Source organism: Hermetia illucens, chromosome 4, assembly GCF_905115235.1.
Source record: "Hermetia illucens chromosome 4, iHerIll2.2.curated.20191125, whole genome shotgun sequence".
In the NCBI taxonomy this organism is placed as follows: Eukaryota; Metazoa; Arthropoda; class Insecta; order Diptera; family Stratiomyidae; genus Hermetia; species Hermetia illucens.
The window spans coordinates 35,016,060-35,032,248 of record NC_051852.1 but is presented as its reverse complement, the minus strand read 5'-3'; the positions used below and the strand labels follow the sequence as shown (position 1 = coordinate 35,032,248).

Sequence of the window (16,189 nt, the reverse complement as noted above, 5' to 3'; positions counted from 1 at the left end):
TACACTAAAATCTGTAAATATTAAGATGCTTTTCAATGCTAGGTCTCGAATGCTGAAATGTATGTTTTCTTACTTATTATAGAAATATAAACCGAAAAATCTGTTAATTTCTGTGACAGAAGGCAGTAATAATTTATCAGGACTGTGAGGAGATGTATGCTTTGTTGAAAACAAACCCTTATTAAAATCGGTTCACTATTTGTCTGCTGTCTGTTATACGCACTTTTCATAGAAACGGCTGTATCGATTCACACAAAATTTGGTGCTAAGGTGCGAATTGTGGATACGGGGGTCCGAAGAGGGTCAATTATTTCAAGGATCCGTTCTAAGAAACTACCCTACCTAAAAAAAAAATATTGACAGTCCGTGTGCATGGTATCCAAACTTCAAAATACTCACCATACGATATCTGCCCGAATAAAGATATTAATAGTAAATTCATCCTAGATCCGTAGAATTTTGTAATAAAACTTTAATAGGATACATCATACTGGCAAGTTTGGTGGAAATCCCGCTATTATTAACAAAGTTACAGAAGGTGACGGCGCGATGGTTGAGGGAGGAGAGCGGCAGTCTCCCAATCCCGCTACTCTGGGTTCGAATCCAAGTTGTCATTTATGTGTGTCTTCGTTTTGTGTTTGCCTCGCTGTTGTGAGCTTATCACTTGCACAGTGAAGTGTCGAGCTTCCGGTTTTCGGCTTGTTATATAATAATGCATTTTCCCCATCAAAAGTGCCACGCAACATTCGATGGCATTATCCTTTCCCTCTAATGCATTCTCAGTGCAGCCAGTAACGAATTTGATGGTATCAATGATTGATCCCCTGAGTTGGGGCTTAAAAATTAACTCAAAGTCTTCCCTGATTGTCTTAAGAGGCGACTATAAGGGATAGGAATTTGTGGGTTAGCAACCTGCAAATGCAACCGGAACAGTTTATGATTAGCTTTTGGAATGTGCACACGTCCCTCGTCACAGTCCCTCACCTCATCAGAATGCTCACTTGCACCATTTTGACTGAAAATTCTTGAGAACATAAGCTGCACATTCTGGGCCTAAGAGAAGTAATATGGCGGAGAGTACTCCTCTCCCTCTTGCCATTAGTGCAATGTGCTTTTGTAATCTGAAAAAGCTTGCTTCTGACAGCTACCGCAAGGCCCCTTCATCTGGGAGCCGGTTGTTGACAGACACGTATGTTCAGTATGTTTTTTATAAACAAATAAAAATATTACAAATTAAAAACAGCCGGAAATCATACATCAATTCGATAATTTGACGCATCAAAAATAGCGCTATTTTCTCCTTCTTATTCTTGGGACCATTACGTTTACCAGTCAGAACAGAATTTTAGCCCTAACTTTGTAACTAACTAGAAATTAGTCATTTCCATTTAATATTGTGTATTTGTTAGCAATGTATAATAATAATAATAATCGTTGGCGCAACAATACCTATTGGATCAGGGCCTTCAAGTGTGTTAGAGTACTTCATTTAACTGAATCGACTGATATCCGACATCCAGTCATGATAACAAATCCCTCGCGAACCGCGACCTTCCTTATATAATAGTTTTGTCAAAAAGGAGGTTGGTGATAAAAAGTACGCCGTAACTATAGCGAAATGATTCGCGTCCGATTCCTAGGACCGCTACGATTGAATAAGCTTACAAGCGAACATCTCTCGCGAGTGGGAGTGTTTGCGGTGCCACAGCTATTCCCTCTACAATGACCTTCATGTCCGGCGAAGGGAGTGAAAATGCGGGGTGCCGCGATGCTGTGATCGTTTTGTCGTAGAGCGATGGGGAGATGGAGGCAAATATAGATTCGAAGGCTGCAGATTAGAAGGCAGAGGTTGCGACTGCTGAGGTGACTGGGTCTGCGGCGGCTGAGAATTCTTGATGCCTAAATGCTGTTACCGGCGTCGATGACCATTTATCTTGAGGAGTGTTGAACTCGCCCAGAATGCGGATGGATGAGCTGAAGGCCATTTAAGCCGGGGAGGCTTGCCGATCCTCTTTCAAAGTGGTGCTTAGCCCAAGGACTGCTGCAAGCGTTCGGACCCAAGGAAGCGCCATAAAGTTTTGGTTACCAGGCGTGTACTCGAAGCAGGTGTCAAACTGGCCGATGAAGGTGAGCTTCCTGGCCTGACGTGGTGAGGCCCTGTCGGACCGCGAAAGTAAGCGGGCGATGGTCGCTGTATATCACGAACTGCCGTTCCTCCAAGATCCGTTGAAAGTACTTGGCCGCAGAGAAAACGGCGACAAGTTCGCGGTCATAAGTGGAATATCGTTGCTCAATCTTCGACAGTTTCGTTGAGCAGAGGCCTAATGGAGTCCATGTGCTGTCTGTTCGCTGTTGGTTCGAGGCCGCATCAATATCCATGTTGGAAGCGTCGGTGCGTAAAGTTATATTTTGGGTCGATGATAAGAAGGCTGGAGTGACAGCAGAAGCGATGTTTTGCTCGTAATGCTCAAACAGCCTCGATTGTCCAACTGATTTTGGACTTCTTGCTCGTACAGTCCTTGAGTAGCTCGGTTAGCGGGGCTTGAGCTCAGCTGCGTCCGGGACTCAGCGGTGATAATAATTAGTGGCTGCAAGGGGAAATCCTTGATTGGATTTTGGGTTTTGGTACATGGAAACAATTCTTGTTGATGTGGTAACCAGCGAATACAGCCTCAGCCTGGTCGATATGATATTTGTCCCAGTTGATTTGCAGCTTGGCTGCCTGTCTGAACGAAAGAAGTTTCTTGAAATGACGTTGATGCTGATAGCTGCGGACGAAATCCAGCTTCCTAAAAAGGTGGTTCAAAGTCCGCTGTAGTGTTTGCACTGCATTTCTCCGCGTTCACCCGCGAGGCGTCGATGCTGTGCGAAAACCGATGGTCTACTGGAGACGATCTGGTATATATATTTGTCTTCCGAGGGGTCGCGAAATGTCGTATGAGATGAGACGGCGCAGATGGTGTGAATTTGGGGAGCCGGGCCGAATGTATAGATCGTGGGAAAACTGGTGAGGCCGTCGAGGAGGCGACCATGTCGTAAGTTAGTTATTAATTCGTAGATAGTTGTTTGAATATCAGTGATGATGAATGGCCAGTGGAATGGTCGGCGCAGACCGAGGTCGAAAGTGAGACGTTGAGTGCCGGATGTGATGATGCGCGTTCCATTGGCTGCCTTGCAGCACGAGACTTTGTTTAGTAAGTGACCTGCCGATAAGTCGTTTGGGAATAATGCAGAGCACGGAGCCGAAGTCCTCCAGGAAACGCGAAGCAGTGCTGCGATCCGACACGCGTATAAATATGGCTCTTCGAGGAACTGGCTTTAGTTCCCTGACGTGCGGGTAGCAGCGATTTGAGCCAGATAAGAGCACGCCTGCCTGCAGTGTTAAGCAGGGACCCTAATTTGGTATGATACCAACACTAACCGGTCCAAGATCCGGGCCAGGCTTTGTAGAATGGGCGCGTTCATGGCTGCAGTTGCGCAAAAGCGAGCGGCGTCACTGCGTAATGATATTGATCGGCCTTTGTAATAGTTCGCGTGTCAGGTTGGAAAGCTGCGCGATGGTCACGCAAACCGCGGGCTCCACAGCGGTTTGATTCAGTGGCGGGTTTGACGAGGCGTAGCTTGGGCTGACGTCATGCGCCTCATCAGCAACTGCGGCGAGTTCATGCAGCGTCTAGTTTTAGATAACCAACAGTAGTCGGTGTGTCTGCTCCGGCAGCAAATCAAGCCACTTTATGTACAGGATATCATCACTGACGCGCATGTCGGCCAAAGCACGCATGTGGTGTAAAAGCTGTGAGAGGCGTTTGTTCCCGAGGTCGACATACATACGTAAGCAGTTTGTGCAGCTGCGCGTCCGTGAGGTGGCTGTTGATAGCCGTCTTCGTTACGAACTTATCCATTTTTTATTTTTTAATGAAAAACTTTGGTTATGCTTGTGAAATTTGAATTTAGAATTTATTCCATCAAACTGAGTAAATGATATCGGTCAAGTGGCTGCCGTCAGATTTTCACATCCCTGGCGAATATTCTCCTTAAGGGCTTCAAGTGTCTGAGGCTCGTAGACGTAAACCCGCGACTTCAAAAAACCAAAACGAGAGGTTAAGCGACCCGGAAATGCTTCCTTCAGGGTATCGGTTGTGGTTCGAGCAGTGTGCGCCGTCCTGTTGGAACCACATGTTCTCTAGTCCCAATTCATCCAATTGAGTAAGAAAAAATTCGGTAATCATGGCTCCGCAGCGCGCGCCGAGTGACCACACGGTGCAGTGTTTGTCCAGTGGGTGTCGGACGTCCAGGGAATAGGGTTGCTACGTGGGACCAATGCGCGCTTGCAGAAGAGTTGGCGGCGCCACAGAACTCCTACATTTAAGGATATGTAAAAATCGACGATCGTGGCTTCTCATTGGGGTCGGTTGCCGGAATTCCGTTGTCTTCGCAGTTAGCAATAAATTGTGTCGTATAAGGCAGTCATTCCAAACTTGGACGAATTGCTCGAGATTAGTTTTGCTGTGAAAGGCCAGGAAAGCATCATCTTGGAAAATTCAGTGTACAGCTAGGAAGGGCAGAATTAAATTGAAATTCTTGTTTTGAATGTTTCCCACTCGAATTTCTCTAAGTTAAGTCAAGTAAGTAAAACAAAACTTCAATAAAATTGGTCTACTGTCTTTGTAACACATACTTTTCTTGGAATTGGTTATACCTATTGACATGAAATTTGGCGTAAAAGTTGGAAGTCTGAACTCTTGCGCATGAGTGGCATCATTCCACGTTGAATTCAAGGGAGGAAGAGGGGAGGCCAAACAACATTTTTTTCATCACAATTTGGTCATGTGAGTATATCGTAGTAGGTCGCGATTAATACTTTTCGAAACGGGTCTTAATTTTGATATTAGTAAAGGGGGAGGGGAGCAATTAAAAATTTACTATTTTTTTTTCAAGGATCAATTCTTAGAAACCGGAAAATCTGAAAAAATTATGATGATACCGCTGTATGGTATCAAGGTCCCGAAATACCCCATAATGATTTCTGATCAAATAAAGCTAATAGTAGTGACTATTGTTTTTTTTTAAATTTACTGTTTACCGAAGAAATACGACATATTGTATTGATATATTGCATAATGATAATACTGGAAAGTTTGGTGAAGATGCTACCATTATTAACGAACTTGGAGTAGGTCAGCGTTGCCTCCTTAGCGTAAATTTGCTATACCCAGAGATATAATATGTGATATTACATGGAAGTGAATAATTTGGGCACGTATATATTAGTGAAACATTCTTACATAAGAATTACACAAAACCTTCGATACCCGCTGCACCGAGCTTTCGGTTTCTGACTTGTTTGTGGAAATTCCTCACAATACCTTCCCCTATCCAACTGTAGCGTCCTCGACTGTATTAAATCATGACCTACGACTGGAAATCGTCTCGGGAAATTGGAGAACATTTTCACTTACCCTCAATGAAAATTCATATGAAAAGCTTTCACTGTTTACACTTTTCGAAGCTTTTCCACGCCGCATTTAACATCATTGAGAAATTCAGGAAAACCATGAAAACATGCCGGCACGACGACTTTTAATGCAGGAAATCAACTAGTGAAAATTCAGTATAACGGCACACTTCGTGGCGGGAAGTTGGATTGCTCTCCGGATTTGCGTGCGTCGTTCCGTTTTGTCAGTTATTTTGAAAATTAAGGGAACTGGTAGACAGGAAAAAAATTAAAGTTGGAAGGCAGTGGATCAGGGTGTGTTACGGTTAAATAGGATGCGGAAAGTGCAAATAGAATGAGTATTCAGGGTAATATGGGCATATTGTTTGTGAAGTAGCACCGACAGTGGGGGATTATCTAAAATTACAGTGGAGTTTTCAGTAGATGATTTAATTGTGGTGAGATTTGAGGGTGTTGTTGTTTACAAGAGGCTGATCTACTGTTTAATGCGAAGTGATATCTTTGTGGGGTGTGCTTTGGAGTGGTTACGAGATGAATTTTCACATGATTTCTGGATAGATTTGGCTGTACTTTAAATTATCGGGTTGATCTAGGTATGTGCAAATGATTTCGAATTTATTGGACGATATTGTGTTGTAACTAAGATGTTTGCTGTGGCTTGAAACATAGTTTGAGTGAGATGCTGGTTACATTAGATATAATTTAGTGTAGACTTATTTTGTGCAATAATAGGGGTATATAGTATTCATCTAAAGGTAGTTGGTTTTTTGTGTGCATATATGTATGTCCTGACGGAAAATTCTATCAGGGATTTTAGCTAAACAATTGAGATATTCCATAAATCTCATGTGGCTTCGCGCTACCTTCAAATTTTGGTTGTTGAGGGTCTTTGTTGGCAGATAATTAATACACATGGACGGAAAAAGAAATCATTTAATTCAATATATATTTTCATCATCAACTTTTTTGTACCACAATCAATTGTTACGATTCCATTAACCTCTTTCAAACCTTCTTATGCAATTCTATTATGAATGGTGATTTTTTTGATTTCATCGACCGACAAACGAATCTTAGTTCATGGTCAAGGTCCATATCATTTTGAAGTTGCCAAGTTCATTGTTTTGCATTGGTTTCAATTAAGAACCTAACCCAAGGCTAGTGCGCGGAGTGCTCGGGTATCCGATACGCAAAAAGCTGGAGTTCTTTGTACATTTATTAGCGGAAAATTTATTTATCAAAAACCTTTACTATTATAGATGCAGAATTTCTAGGGGTATTGATGTGCTACGTATTAATTGGTCAATTTTCCCCATTAGATTTCTATGGAAATATTCCTTACTTGATTTTCACTCCTGCCCCAGGTTTTCCTCTACGGCACTGGGATGGTCGTACTGGTTGTCGGCTCAAGAAATTGCTAAAAAATACTTCACTAACTTATTATCTGCGCTTTCATGTTCACAAATTCAAATTCAAACTATGTATTATATTGTGGGATTAATAGCCCACAGATTCGGTGTCCTTTGGGGTATTGCAAATTTGCAAATCGCTCGCCTCGGAAAGGCAATTGGCTACGAATAATATCCGTTTTTTTTCCTTCTTCTTCTTTTTCTTCAGCCTTTTTCCCGTTCACAAGGGGCGTCCGCTCGTCGTAATCGGCTTCGCCATTTGGCTCTATCGAATGCCTGATCTGGGTGTAATCTTGAGGCTTTTAAATCCCCATACAGCGTATCAAGCCACTGTTGTTTCGGTCTGCCTTTTGGTCATTTACCATCGACTTCGATGTTCAGACCAATCTTGGCAGGTGAATGTTTGTTAGCACGAATTACATGACCATACCATCGAAGACGCCTCTCTCGCAACTTTTCCACGATCGGGGCAACCCCATAACGATCGCGGATATCTCCATTTCGGATGTGATGAAAACGTGTGACGCCGCTAGTCCAACGTAACATCTTCGTCTCCATTACCGCAAGATGTCCTTCATTGTCTTTTATAGTTGGCCAACACTCAGAACCATAGAGGGCGACAGGACGGACGACATTACGGTAAATTTTAGATTTAAGATTTTTTTCCAATATGTGATTATCTCAAATAACATTTCTGGAACTACTATTTCAAATATCTTATTAGTGACAGAACGCCCAAGTCTCACTTGAAAAGAGATGTTAATTTGAGTCTACGACTCTGCTAACTCAGAGGCGGTTTTACAATGAGATATAGATAACCTTGTCCTTTGGAGATTGGGACGAATTATAATATTCAGAACATTAAAAACGAATTATTAATATTTCTGTCCGAGGTGGATGGTTCTTGGTATTATTTGGCGAAAAAAAATATCAACAAAAAAAAATATAAATTGCTTTGCCATTGATGTACAATAAATATGTATAAAATTGTGATTCCAGTTATCAAAAATCCCTCAAACCTCTAACGCGTCACAATTATGCAAAACAACAATTTTTTCAAGGAAACACCAGAACAAACGACAGTGATAAAAGAAAAATATCAAACATAATGTGTATATTCCTGGCAATTCACAGAATTATCTGAAATGTCTCTCTGCAATATCTGAGATATTCCAGGAAATGCAATAGAAGTTCTTTTATGATATTGGCTGCGTTTGACTTTCAATGAAAGGCACCCACTTATGCTTTTTGACATAAAGTAGGTTCCGAGATTTGTGCCGAACTTCAAGTGACAAGACACGCTTCGGAAATGACTTTTACGAGGAAAATTTGAATTTCTAGCAGAGTATTCTAGGCACACATCCGGTTAATTTATTATTATTTTTTTTTGTTATTTTAAATATGCATGTCACGCGCTGACTTTGAATAAACCCTTCCTTAAACTTAACAGAATATTTCTGGGAATTCAAAACGAGAGGAATACAAGAAACATGAGAGAAGGTTAACCTATCCGTTGTCAAATTTTCAGTAGACTCCATACTTAATCATCACCATTATTGTCAAGAGCACAACAAATGGTATCAGGGCTAGGCCTCCCTTGGTAAGGAATTCCCGACATCCAGCTTTAGCGCCAAAGTCTACCAATTCGATATCTCTAAAGCCTATCTAGTGTCCTGGCGTATGCCATCACTCTATTTGAGGCAGGGTCTGCCGCGTCTTCTTTTTTCCTCCACATATATTACCCTTAAAGACTTCCCGAGCTGGATCATCCTCACCCATACGGATTAAATGACCCATTCACAGACGGTTATGGTATCGCTCATCGATTTCGTTGTTATATTCCTACGGAATTGTCCATCGTCTTGTAGGTGGTCAAAAATTCGTCGAAGGATTCTTCTTTCGAAAGCGGCTAAAAGTTTGCAGTCTCGGGGGAACAAATGACGACTAGCAAGATCAGGATTCTGCACGGCTTGAGCTTTGAACTTATAGTGTGATATATCGAATGGAACAGTTTTTGTAAGCTGAAATGGTCTCTGTTGGCTGCCAACAATTGTGCAGGGATTTCGTCGTCGTAGCTGTTATCAGTTGTCATTCTCGAGCCCAGATAGGAGAAATTATCAGTGGTCTCAAAGTTGTAGTCTCTATTTTCGGCTGTAATTCCGGATCGGCTCTAATTTCGTCGGCTTTTCGCAATTTATGATATTTTAGCCCATGAATTCCATAGACTGTTTCTTTCATGCTTGGCAGTGGGTCTTCACCACCTCCAACTCGTCGATATTTTGGTCGCTGAACTTATTCTTCTTCAGTCTTTGTCTCGTTCAGAAGCGGGGTCGGTTCGTCTTCCTCGGTTGCGCCATTTTGCTCGATCAAACGCCTGATCTGGAAGTAGCCGCGAGGCTTTGAAATCAATATCCAGCGTATCAAGCGATCGTTATTTCGCGGCCTTTTGGTCATTTCTCGTCGACTTTGATGTTTAGACCAATGTTGACAAGCGAATTCTTGTTAGCGCGATTTACATGATACCATTGAAGACGCCTGTCTCGCAATTTTTCCACGATTTGTGCAATCCCATATCGATCGCGGATGTCTTCATTTTGGATGTGATCTAATCAACAAAGCGTTTTAAGCCACTGGTCCAACGCAATATTTTCGTCTCCATTGCCGCGAGCCACCGTCAATTATCTTTTATAGTCGGCCAACACTCAAAGCCATAGTGGGCTATAGGGCCTACGATACTGCGGTAAATTTTTGATTTGAGACGTTCGTTGATATGACGACCACAAAGACCGCCAATTGTGGAACACTACTTCATCCTAGTTCCATTGAAACGAAATTTTCGTTGGTGAACAGTTTGTCAAAATACTTAACCAATTGGATGAGTATCTTGGTATGGTGTTTTTTGTCCCTGTATTTTTCTAGTTTACAGACCTATTAGTTCTCCGATGGTTTCTTTTTCTGTTTGTGAACTCGTTTCTTCACTCAATCGAGTTCTTGTTAGAATTTTCTTCGTGCTCGCGTTCTTTCAGATTGTAGCATTGTTCGGTGTGCAGCATTCGTCTGCTCCATTGTTAGCTCAGCGTCAAAGCAGGCCAACTTCTTTTTGCGACTGGGGTCAAGTATATTTGTGACCGTAGCAATGATAACGCAATACTTCCTTGAATTGAATTGTAGTAACTATTCAACTACGCGTAAATGCCAAGTTGACCGATCTGGTGGCGATGCCATTTTTGTTCTTAATGCCGAAAAACTCGGAATATCCATTTCCGATCTAGTCGAGTTAGTTGAAGCACTTTGTTAGGAATCGTCAACAATGGTGCATAGGATTCTTTTCCAGAAACTGATTTTTAAGCAACCTCATTGGGATCTTAGAAAATACATTGTATTAGAACTGACCCTAAGTGGAACTGAGGAAAAATTTGGGCCTTTGGTGAAAATTTTGCGAGCCTTGTATTATCGCTTTATTTAATCAAGTCCTCTTTCCAAACCCTCGAAAAAATTTCGACCCAAGGAAACTACCCTTTCTCTTCCCACATCGTCAGGGGTAACCACTTGTAACCATGCTTTGATGTTATGAGAGTATGTGCTTTCAGCACTATTCCCTTGGTGTGCCCCACGACTATCAAGTCCTCCAGAACAGACCACCTCTACCTTCTTCGGTACACAAAATCCTAACAACAATATATCACTCTTTTCAATAGGGTGTTCAAAACATAGATAGGACAATATAAAAGCCAATATCTTTTCCAGTGTACTGGCAGCCAACAGAGCCTATTTCAGCTTACAAAAACTGCTCCATCCTCATGTATTCCTCGGAGACTTGGGTTCCTAGATTCTCTCACACCAGGGTCGAAAAATTGACGATATAAAATGGAAATCAATTTGAAATTTTGATCAAGGCACCTCTGCCAGTGGACTTAGGTACCTAATGCAGTTCGACCGTTCTCATCATGAAAAACAGGGCAGCTCAAGTCTCATTATTCTGCCTGCCAAGAAGTGTTCAAAAAAGTAGTTTACATGCAAATATTCCTGCTTCCACGTGAAAATTAAAACTTTATTCAAGAAAAGTTAAAAGAAAAGTTCTTTGAAGCTATTCAAAATTCGATATATCTTTTGCAGGTATAGATTCGTCAATGTAAAATTCTCAAAATCTATTCTGAATTACCAGGGTCAAAAACAGCAATTTACTGGTTCAATCTCCACAAATCACCGGTATTACACGTGGAAAGTAACTTCGATAATATTGTAGAATTTCCTGGTACATTTGAAGAGGTAATTAAGCCAATTCGGAGGAATTGCCAGACCAATTAATTCAAATATTAGCAAAGTTCTCATAACTCGCTTCATAAGTTTCCAAAGTTGCATGCGGTTTAACTTTATGTTCTGTCAAAATTGCTTTCTTTGTGTTCATGAATTGATGGCGGTTTTATCCACGAATTCTGCAAGGACTGCTATTGGTGGCCCTATTCCAACAATCACAACTTCTAAGGTGAATACTCATGGGATCGCTGCGTATTATTACATTAGGTATAAAATACAATTGTATCGATGATTCATTCATTAAAAGGATGTTTGGTGTGGTAACCTGACCACAACAAAAATCTTCGTCAGTTTTCTATCATCGAGTGGTTTGCGGCTCTAGAGGAAAGCAGAGAGAGCCCGTTTTCCCAATGATTTCCACACATTTTCAGTAACGTACTTGCAGACATCTTCAATTTTATCGACGTAATCACAACACATGATGAATGTATAAAATTACTTTCGTTTGCCTGATTGTGTCGGCACGATACTGCATTCTGAGTACTGAGGCTATCTGTGACATGCACAAAGAGCAAAAGGAGTTTGGTTGTATGCTTAATATCTTTGGATGAGCGTTAGAATCTGTGTAGCCAGTCTGGGCGATTTGTATATTTACATAGAACTTTAGATATATTCTCTGTACTTACCTGCATCCCTTTATGTACTTGCATCGCAATTGTTAACATATGAGGGCCATTGCATTGTCAATGAAAATGTGGACATCTCATTATGCCATGCAATCTAGGCAGTAAATTTGGTATCTGGTCAAATTCTGCCTTAGTTCTGGCTTACGCCATCGTTCCATCTGAAGCAGGGTCTGTCATGTCTTCTTTTTCTGCCCTAGATATTGCCCAAGTAGATTTTCCGGGCTGGGTGATCCTCACCCATTCGGATTAAGTGACTTGTCCACCGCAACCTATTGTCATAAACTTTACCATTATAAAGACTACAAAATCGTCCATCTTGATGTAGGGGGTAAAAAATTCTTCGAAGGATCCTTCTCTCGAACGCGCTTAGAAGTTCGCAATTTTTCTTGCTCAGAACCCGAGTCTCCGTTTCTTGGACACGTGATGGGAAAGTGTAACCTTCTGATCATCATCAACGGCGCAACAACCGGTATCCGGTCTAGGTCTACCTTAATAAGGAACTCCAGACATCCCTGTTTTGCGCCGATGTCTGCCAATTCAATATCCTTAAAAGCTGCCCTACGTTTTGGCCTACGCCATCGCTCCATCTGAGGCAGAGTCTGCCTCGTCTTCTTTTTCTATCATGGATATAGCCCTGGTAGACTTTTCGGGCTGGATCACCTTCATCCATATGGATTAAGTGACCCGCCCACGGCAATCTATTCAGCCGGATTTTAACCTAATGGTCATGGTATCGCTCATAGATTTCGTCGTTATGTAGGCTACGGAATCGTCCATCCTCATGTAGGGGGCCATATATTCTTCGGAGGATTCTTCTCTCGAACCCGGCCAAGTGTTCGCAATTTTTCTTGCTAAGAACCCAAGTTTTCGAGGAATACATGAGGACTGGCAAGATCATTGTCTTGTACAGTAAGAGCTTGAACGTTTCGAACGGAACAACCGTACGCGGATTTTATCATCGTAGCTGTTATCGGTTGTGATTTTCGACCCTAGATGAGAGAAATTATAATATCAACGGTCTTAAAGGTGTAGTTTCGTACCGCCTGCCCAATCTGAATGAAGTTTGTTGTACATCCTGAGTTGTTTCTTTCAAATATAATATTAATATCAACAGCATAAGCCAGTAGTTGAGTGGACTTGAAGAGGATGGTGTCTCCCGCATTTCATCAGCACCGCTGATCACTTTTTCTAAGATCAGATTAAAAAGGATAAATAACAGGGCATCTCCTTGTGTTAAATCGCTGTCACGCTGAATTGTCTCGAGAGTGATTTTGATGATTTTGTTTGGCCTCGCACACTGATCAGGGTCAGCCTAGTCAGTCTTATCAATTTCGTGGAGATATCGAACTCTCGTGGTCGTGTACAGTTTTGGCCTAGCTATGCTACGATAGGGGACTTTCAGGTCGATGAAAAGAGAATGGAACTGATGCCATATTTTAACAGTTTTGCCATCGTTTACCGCAAAGAGCAAGTCTGATCTGTTACTGATTTGTTTGGGGTGAAGCCTCTTTGATGGCGGCCGATGATGTTGTTGATGTGTGTGGCTTTCCGGCCTAGCAAGATAGCGGAGAATATAATTTATAGATGGTATTCAGCCGCGCGATCCCTCTATGCCCCAAACCTTGCGCATATATTGATGAACTGCTCGATGCAGTTTGTCGGCTCCATGTTTAACTAGCTCCGCTGTAATTTCATCGATCCCTGGCGACTTATGGTTCTTAAGCTTCTGAATTGTACGGACCGTTTCTTTCATGGTTGGTCGTGGCAGCATTTGTCCGTCGGCTTTACTTAGCGGGACTTCCAACTTGTTGATATTCTGGTTGCTGAACATTCCTTCAAAATCTATCCATCGCTCCCACATGCTCATATGATTAACAATTAGATGTCCTGCTTTGTCGACAGGATGAGAATCGAGGTATATATTGATTCAACTTGCTGACTTGTTGGTAAAATTTGCGCAGCTGGTGGGGTTGCTACCTATACTTCTCAAGTTCACAGATTTGTTGGTGCTTTCAGGCTTCCTTTTTTAAGATGGTTATAGCGATTGACACAAAATTTGGTAGAAAGGTGGGAACTGTGAACGCTCACGCATATAATGAGTTACATCCTCATACGACGAATTTAAGGGGGGGTCCCCATACATGCAAAAGGGGGGTGTAAATTGGTTTTTCATCAAATATAGTCATGTGGGGTATCAAATTAAAGGTCTCGGTTAGTACTTTTTGAAGCCGGTCTTAGTTTTGACATTTGTTGAAAAGGTGGGGAGTGCGGGGGGTTGAAAGTGGTCATTTTTTTAGCGAACCCATTCTCAGGAACTACCAAACCGAAAAATCTGGAAAAAATCAGGGGGCTGCCACTATATGGTGCCTAGGCTCCGAAATACCCTCCATATCGATACCTGTTCAAATAAAGTTAATAATAGTAGATTCCAAAGCGTAAGTGTGCATTGGTACCCACGATGGAGCACTAATCCTGGTAAATGCCATATATTACTATAATTTTTAGTAATTGACAGGAAAACCCCCCTTACGTTCACCCTAGAATCACAAAATTTTGCAGCAATGTAGGCTACAGTATAGATCATGATCCTGCCAAATTTGGTGAAAATCGCACTATTACTAACAAAGTTATACTAGGTCAAATCTGTGCTCCTCTGCAAATTCAATACTATGAATGTTAATATTACTTGAAAGTGGCTATTTTCACGTAATATATGCATATTTTACGTGCTACATGCTAATGGGACAAATGCACACCCAAATCTCTTTATAAAAGAAATACACAAAACCTTTCATACCTGAAGCGTCTAGCTTCCGGTTCCCCGACTTGTTTATTCTTGAAGCTGCTTCTTCGTTCGATCTCTTTCCGTGCAAACAGGGTACTTCCAACGATCATTTCGTGTGATATTGCTAGTTGAATAATCCGTAGTGGTTTGTCATTGGTGATTTTATGGAGGCTACGGGGCCGATGTGTTGCCTTAACAAGGGCTGCGTATCGACTTGACTGTTAAAATCTTCAACTATGATTTTCACTGCCTCATACAAGGTATCTTCACCAACTGTGCAGTCTGCTGCGGGCATAGGGACGTGGACGTTGATGAGGGTTATCTTTCGAAATTGTAGAATGCACAACCGTTCGTTAATATTTTCAAAGCCGATAGGAACAGGTTTCATTTTTTGGTTCCGGGTATATGGTATGCTGGATGACCGCTTTTCTCCGTGAAGCCGGTCCTTCTACAGCGTATCTCTTATGGCGCAATGACATTAGCCTTAAATTGGGGAAGGGTATCGGTTAGCTATTGAGTAGCTTTCGGGAGCGCACCTTCCATGAGAAAGTGTGCAAATTGTATGTCCTTTGCCGTTGCCGCGTCTGTTGTTGTTAATTCCGGTTTGTGGTTTTGTAGCAATTGTTTTCTGTCTCACCCCTTAACCTGAAGGATCAGTTGGTGTAGTTTGTCCCGTTTTTAGGTGCGGTCACTTGCCTTTATCCTTCTACGTCTGCTGTTTTTCATTAAGGAAGAACTTCTAGTGATCACCACCTGGAGATGGAGATAGGGTTTGGTAGCAAAACTCTTAGTGTTCGTTCAACGGCATTTACCAGGATTAGTGCTCCATCGTGGGTACCAATGCACACTTACGCTTTGGAATCTACGTTACTCTTTGAGCGCCGCTGATGCAATAATTACCGCTTTTGCAGCACCCAGACCCTTCAACATAAACACCATTTTGTCGGTCTAATTCTCCTCTAAACTAGTGATAAAAGGTTAAGCCCCTTTTCTCACTTTCTACATCAGATGTTATCTCATGTTAAGGAAGGTAATTTTTTTTTCAAAAATAGCCAGAAATCACAAATGCTAGTAGTATCGCTTACTTTTTTGATTTTATTTGCCCAATGGCCTTGTTCTTTACTATCTTCTTGTTTTTTGATTCTGTTATAATTTGTGGGAACAACGTAAAATTTGTTTTTACCGAATATAGTATTTAGGCTTCAAAATTATTCCCGCTATTTTTATATATATATTTTGAAAATTTGCTGCTAACCCGACTCCAATTCGACCTAGCTGTATAAAATTATAATAGTGGAAAGTTTGATGGAAATCTTACTATTAACAAAGTTATAGTAGGCCAAAATCTATATCCATTATGAGCTATATGTAAGTGTAATCATCGTGTAGCCAAATATTCTTACATAAAAATCAACTAAACCTTTCATACCTGAAACGTCCAGCTTTCGGTTTCCTGACTTGTTATTCTATAGAGCGGCAAAATGGTTTGCTATTCTCTTGCTTGAAGACTGATGATTTTGAGAACGTTCGCTGTGGGAATAGCCTGTTCAAGGTTTTTCTTGAAGCAGAATTCTATCGTGTGGTTGATGGCTAAAGT

General features: G+C 41.6%; 1 protein-coding gene across 1 annotated transcript in view; it reads left to right on the top strand.

The window, feature by feature from the left end:
* Positions 1-5,635: 5,635 nt before the first annotated feature.
* The window catches only part of LOC119656105 (relaxin receptor 2), a 330,485-nt gene continuing 319,931 nt past the window's right edge, over positions 5,636-16,189 (top strand). Inside the window, exon 1 of the mRNA XM_038062420.1 lies at positions 5,636-6,048. The gene's annotated coding sequence lies outside the window, so the exon portion shown is untranslated. The remainder of the gene's footprint in view (positions 6,049-16,189) is intronic.